The 7,074-nt window shown below is 37.2% G+C and overlaps 2 long non-coding RNA genes across 2 annotated transcripts; one reads left to right on the top strand and one right to left on the bottom strand.

Annotated features, from left to right (window-relative positions):
- The first annotated feature begins 815 nt into the window (after positions 1-815).
- LOC122139576 lies at positions 816-1,431 on the top strand. The gene is made up of 2 exons (XR_006156403.1): positions 816-1,038; positions 1,167-1,431. It is a non-coding gene; the product is annotated as an uncharacterized LOC122139576 (long non-coding RNA).
- A 2,052-nt stretch (positions 1,432-3,483) lies between these two features.
- Positions 3,484-6,500, bottom strand: LOC122139579. Its single transcript, XR_006156405.1, has 3 exons — positions 6,234-6,500; positions 4,049-4,075; positions 3,484-3,938 (listed from the first exon to the last, which is right to left on the bottom strand). It is a non-coding gene; the product is annotated as an uncharacterized LOC122139579 (long non-coding RNA).
- Between the last annotated feature and the right edge of the window lie 574 nt (positions 6,501-7,074).

Consider the following 7,074-nt stretch of genomic DNA (forward strand, 5'->3'; position numbering starts at 1 on the left):
GCCTATGCAAAAGAATAGTGTGGTCAATAGTGTCGAACGCAGCACTAAGATCCAATAGCACTAATAGAGAGATACAACCACGATCAGATGATAAGAGCAGGTCATTTGTAACTCTAAGGAGAGCAGTCTCAGTAATATGATACGGTCTAAATCCTGACTGGAAACCCTCACAGATGCCATTTTTCTCAAATACTAGAAATTGTGAATATAAATAATCGTGAATCATTTTATTTATCTATTATAACATTTATGTAGTTTTGTTCACTTGGCTGTTTCTTTATAAAGGTCCAGAAACTGCAGTTTTTCGTCAGGAGTCTTTTTTAATTATAAGGTAGTTCCCTCAGCGGTGGGCGGGGCTAACTCACATGCAGCGATCCTATTGGTTGAGAGTGTGATTGATTGCTCGACACCTGCCAGAGATCAGCAACAAACAAGAATCAGCAGCAGCAGCTGAACACGCTTCAGTCAGATCTGAACACGGTGAGCTCATGCGCTTTAAGAGTGTGTAGAAATCACTTTCAGCCTGTTTTTAGTCTTGTTTCTGGTTATTGTTCGTCTGTTCGAGCTGCTTGAGATTGTGTGTGTGTGTGTGTGTGTGTGTGTGTGTGTGTGTGTGTGTGTGTGTGTGTGTGTGTGTGTGTGTGTGTGTGTGTGTGTGTGTGTGTGTGTGTGTATGGTTTGTTGTGAAAATTAACCATGATTTTACTGCAAAACACCTTGTTATTGTTCTTAAACTCTGGTAACCAAAGGTTTACTACACTATAGATTAATCATGATATTTGTAGTGCTTGTTCTACAATTATGATTATGTATGTATGTATGTTACTATGCTTTTATTAGAATACAAACATGGTTAATTTTGTTTCTAGTTGTTAACTAATGAATTTGAGATTTCACATCCACAGAAGAAGGCTTGGTTCTACTTCTGTGTAGAAGAATAAGGTTTATATCTGTAATCTTTTTATGTTAGCAGCCCTGTATCCTGAAATTAATTTCAGCACGTGTCCTTGCATTTTTAAGGCACTTTTGACAGATTAAGTAAGTTTTAAATTTTTAAATTCTGTAAATATTTAACTTTCGTGTGTGTGTGTCTGAGACTTGTGGCTGCAGGAAGAACTTGTTCGTGAAATGTGAGCTGTTTTTGAGTTTCTGCTTCCTGTCTGTAGGGGGTCTGTTCAGGTTCGGAGCTGCCGGGGGTCACGAGGGTCTGCCGGGGGTCATGAGGAGCTGCTGGAGGACAGGGGAGTAACCGCTGAACTCTGACCTTGTTCTGGACTCGGTGCTGCTGTGATGCTCTGAGCTCTTGGACCGCTCTGATTCTAAGCTCGGACCCGTTCTCTGGGAACTGCTTTGACGGACGCTTGTGTAAACAGAACGATCATGCAGTGTGTGTGTAAGGTGTGTGTGTGTACAATAAAAGGATCAAACTGATGTTTGTGTGCTGTTCATGAATCCCAGATCTCCTCTGATCCGAGTTCTCCAAACACTTCTGTTAGTTCTGATCCGGTTCTTCTCGAGTGAGGTTTGTGTTCAGGTTTGTGTGGATGAGCTGTGGCTGATGTGTAGTCTGAAGTTAAAACGGTCCAGTTTGTGTCCTGAACAGAAGCGTGTCTCAGATAAATGAGGCTTTATCAGGACCGTCTGCGTCTGATCGGCTGTGACGTGAACGGTTCATCCGTCTGTGATTCTGACACGGATCAGAGTCTGGAGCTGATGTTCATCTCCGTGTGAGAAAGCATCTCGTTTATAGACCTACAAACACACTCTTCTTCATCTGCAGGAGCCAGAAGAGTCCAGGAGCAGATGCTGCGGAGCTCTTTACAGCTCAGATATGTGTGTGTGTGGATATGTGTGCTGATTAATAGATATAACGATAGATCCTTTAGATAGAATATAATTTTATAGAAATAAAATTGTCGACTTAGCCTGTGCTGGATCAATTTTTAGAAGTCGAAACAGAAAAGTTTGTTTCCTGCTGGATAAGCGCTGCTGGGTCTGGTGTCTGAAGTCCCAGGGGGAGCGTCTGGATCTTCACTCCCCCTTCAGGTCCAGCCTTCTCTCGTCTCTGGACGCGCTCTGATCCGCTGTACAGCTTGTCACAGCTCACGACCGGACGACCGTCACACAACCGTGCGTTTCAGTGACCCAGACTGGACTCGAACCCAGGACCCTTCTCCTTCAAAGAGACGCGCTCAGCCCACAGAGCCACTGGCACTTCCACACTCAGAGAGCTTTTTTTTGGACTTTTGTCTTTTTTTTCTTTTCTTTAAAGACTAATGAAATTAAACTTTAACTCAGGATTTGAACCCAGAGCTCTCGGGCGAGGAGCTGACGCTCAGACCGCTGGGCCACAGCCTCTTTAACACACAAGCCCCTTTTTTTTGGAGTTTTGTCTTTTTTTCCTTCTTTTCTTTAAAGACTAATGAAACTAAACTTTAACACAGGATTTGAACCCAGAGCTCTCGGGTGAAGACTTGATGCTCAGACCGCTGGGCCACAGCGTCTTCCACACCCAAGCCTCTTTTTTTTTGGACTTTTGTCTTTTTTTCCCTTTTCTTTAAAGACTAATGAAACTAAACTTTAACTCAAGATTTGAACCCAGAGCTCTCAGGTTTGGAGCTGACGCTCAGACCGCTGGGCCACAGCATCTTCCACATGCAAGCTCCTTTTTTTTGGAGTTTTGTCTTATTTTTTTCTTTAAAGTCTAGAGAAACTAAACATTTTTTTTTTTTTTTTTCTACTTTATTTAAGGATTTGTTTGTTGATTTATCGGGTGAGCAGCTGACGCTCAGACCGCTGGGCCACAGGCTCCTCCGTGTCGCTGTCTCTGTCTCTGTGTCTCTGTCTCTGTCTCTGTGTCTCAGGTTTGTTTCTTCAGCTGAATCCAGTGAAACTAAACTGTCTCCAGCACAAGAGTGAGGCTTGAAGCCACATCTAGCTCTGATGTTCAGACCACCGTCTCTTCTTTTGGAGCTGTGTCTTGTTCGGTCAGAAACACTGAAAACTCATTTAAACCAAGAGTGAAGGTTTGAACCAGCGGCGTCCGTGTTAAGAACCAGCGTTTAAACCACTGCGCTCGTCTTATTCCTTCAGAAACACTGGGAGCACTGAACACTGGCTGTGTGTCTGGAGGAGTGTGTCAGTCCTGTAAAGAGCTGACGCTCAGTTTGCTGCTGTTTGAACTCTGAGAGGCTTTCTTGACCTTCTTATATCTGAGTTCCTGACGCACCAGATCACACGGATATGAAAACAGCTAAGAAGTGCATATTTCTTTCAGACAACATTTATGATCATCTCACTTTTATTTAAAGCAGTTTAGGACATGGTGATGAGTCCTCAGAGATAAAATAGTTATAAAATTGTGTTCATTTGTTTAATATCAAGCATATAATGAACATTTTTTGAGCAGACACTGAAGCTCATGAAAATATACAAATCAGTAATATATTGCATGACATATTTCTGAATGAAATCAACAATTCATTGAGGAAAAAAAAAAGGTTTTTATTTGATCACTCAGAATAAAACCAGCAGCAGGTAGATCTGAATCCATGTGAACTAAAACTACAGCCGTTATAAACACCAGCAGGTTCCCAAAGACTATTATCTTTGATGCACAATCAGACAGAATAAAAAGAGAACCACAGTTTCATCAGGAGATGCATCTTCATGTCTGAAATGGCAAACATTTATCATATAAGAGCTGTGTTCAAGTCACATGACTGTATGAACTGCATTTTTAATGTACCGTCACCAGTCTGAACACACAAATGAGCCTAGTTTCAGATGAACTCTCTCTAGGTTTCTCATTACACTGTTTTCATCATATTTGTCTTTTCCTCGCTGAATGTAAAAGCTTTGAAACATCTTGACTCGGGTCATAATATCAGGGTCCAGAGAGTTCTGGAAATCTTTGGATAAACATCTGGAGAGATTTTCTGAAATGTTAAAGAAAAGGTTTCTATTAAATGAGAGAAACACAAAGAAAATGGAGAGAAAGTGAGTCACGACTTCTGATTGTTGTGAGATTGAAAACTGTTGCACATACAGTACACCTGAGCTCCAGCAAATCCTCCTGAAAATAGATAAATCATATATTTTATTTAATAAAGTGAGTCAGAGGAACTTAACCAAACTGTATGAATTACACTGATGTTAATTATTTCTACTTCTTTGTTTCTAGTCAGAGGAAAGCCTTATTTTGCATTAATATTTAATAAATTGTTTGCATGAAAAAAACCCTCTGTCAAATTTCCCATTTTGTTTCCTATAAATATATTTTACATCTATAATACAATTAAATTTCGAGTTTCATCGCCCTCCTGTGGTGAATTGTGTGAATTACATTAAAGCGATTTATTTCTACAGATTTATCGCGAGTGAAAGGAAAACCTTGCAGTAAATTAATTTGTATTGATTTCATATTATTTAATAAATTGATCACGACCCTCTGTAACAATAAAACATCTGTAAAACCTCCCTTTTCTTCTGTAGAAATATATTCTTATATCAGAGCGCCATCCTGTGGTGAGCTGTGTGAAATACATCTTTGAAAATTTATGTTAATTTTTATTTATTTATTTATTTATTTAATAAATTATTGATTAAACTGTGCGGCGACCAAATATATTTTTCATAAATATTACATTTTTAAAAATTCAAATCAAATTAACTCCTGTGGTGAACTTTATGAATTACACTGATGCTAATAATTTATACATCTTCAATTCTAATCTGTTCAATTATTTTGCATTGATTTGATGTTTATTAAATTATACATTTTCATGTGAAGCAGAAAAACGTCTGTCAAATAATTCCCCTTTACTATACAGTAAATATATTTTACATCTGTAGTAGACATTTAGGATTCGAGTTTCATCGCCCTCCTGTGGTGAATTGTGTGAATTACATTAATGCGATTTATTTTTAAATTTTATAAATTACATTAATGCGATTTTTTTAGTAAATTAATTTGTATTGATTTCATATATTTAATAAATTGATCACGACCCTCTGCAACAATAAAACATCTGTAAAACCTCCCTTTTCTTCTGTAGAATTATATTCTTGTATCAGAGCGCCATCCTGTGGTGAACTGTATGAATTACACGAATGCAATTAATTTCTACAGATTTAACGCGATTCAGAGGAAAACCTTGCAGTAAATTATTGTGCATTGATTTAAAAAATGCAATTACAATGAGCAGCAAAAGGTATCTGTCCAATTACCCCTTTTAATTACTAAATATATTTTACATCTGTAATATGCATTTTGAGTTTTATCGCCCTCCTGTGGTGGATTGTTTGAATTACATGACTGCGGTTTATTTCTAAAGACATTTCTACTATGTATAACGTTTTATTCCTCTTTTATAACTTACTTATTATTTTATTGCTTTATTTAGTGGTGCTCTTGAGTTGATTATAATAATCTGTGCACTTTCATCCACGTTGTATTTATTTTGAATCTTCACTGTTTCGCAATTTAAAAAAAAAGTATTTTATTTTGAAGATATTCCGCACATCCGGTAACGCCCTCCTGTGGAGAACTGTGTGAAGTACATGGCTGCAAATGATTTCTATAGTTATATCTCCAGTGAGAGGAAAACCTTGAATTGAATTATTTTCTATTGATTTAATATATTGTTCACTACCCTGTGAAGCAGCAAAACTTTTGTCAAATTACTCCTTTTATTAAGTAAAATATATAATTTTACATCTATTTAAATTTCGAGTTTAACGCCATCATGTGGTGAAGTATAGGAATTACATTAATGCATTTCATTCCCGTCAATGACTCAAGCCACAAGCAAACGCTGTTTTGAAACAATTTAAATACATTTTGTAAAGTGATTATTCTGTGCAGCTGAAAAAAAAACATCTCACTTTTGTGACCAAATGGAAAAATATATATATACCTCCCATTTGTTACAATAAATGCCTAAAAAAAGGCGCGTCAACTGAACTTTATCGCCCTCCTGTGGTGAACTGTGTGAATTACATCGCTGCTGCTACTACGGCTATATCCTCGCTATAAATTATTTTCTATTGTTTGGAATGTATTAATTTTAAATATTTTAGTCTCTTTTGTTACACTGTCTAACGACAAAAATTAAAAATGGAAAAAAATGTGGTAAAATAAATTATAACAAACACGGAAGTGGAGCGGTAATCACGCACACCTGTCAGAAACTATTCTTGTTTTAATAATCCAAATCTATTTTTAACCTTACTTGTTTCGCGGGCTCGTCCCTCATTCCTCCCGCCGCACTGGAAGAACCTGAGGAGCTAAAGTGCTAAAAAATTCGTGCAGCATAACACTCTCTGTGTGTGTGTGTGTGTTTCTAATCAGACACACCTGAGTGAGCTCATCTTAATGATGTCACCGTCCTGTATCATGTCTGAAATGTTTAGGTACATTCAAGGTTTCTCGCCAGGTAAATTTGATTGATTTTCTGAGTCTCACATGAGCGGATTTATGATTCAAGAGTCACTAGAACATCCCATTAATTCAGACATCATGCAAATATTTATTAAACTGCATGGACACGCTGTCAAGTTTCTATGCAACATATTTCCCCTTGCATTTTTCAGTGCATATCTATACATTACTTTGCATGTGCTGTAGGCATTTCTATTTATTTTTATACACTTTAATTTTCATTCCTGCTGAACTCGACGTGCATTTATTTTTTATTCCTGCTTGAGAGATCTGCATGCTTATAAGTAGAACTAGCAGTTTCAGTGAACTTGAGATGAGGTAAGGAAGATAAAAGCCAATTTTTATGATTTCTTTTTTTTGTGTGTGCTGTATATAAACAGCTTATTTCTGTGTTGCAAAGGTGGATATTTTGTGCAGCTCTCAATTTCTCTACATGCATAATAAAAATTACCATGTTTTCTTGCATTTATACTATATTTTGCATGTGCTTTAAGCATTTCTATTTATTTTTAAACGGTTTAATTTGAATTTCTCTATATGCATAAGTTACCTTTTTTTTCTATTAACACTGATTCATGAAAAATCCTAATCAAACACACCTGAAACGTTTCTATCCAGGTGATTGGTGGGTT

This window comes from Cyprinus carpio, chromosome A4, assembly GCF_018340385.1.
Source record: "Cyprinus carpio isolate SPL01 chromosome A4, ASM1834038v1, whole genome shotgun sequence".
In the NCBI taxonomy this organism is placed as follows: domain Eukaryota; kingdom Metazoa; phylum Chordata; class Actinopteri; order Cypriniformes; family Cyprinidae; genus Cyprinus; species Cyprinus carpio.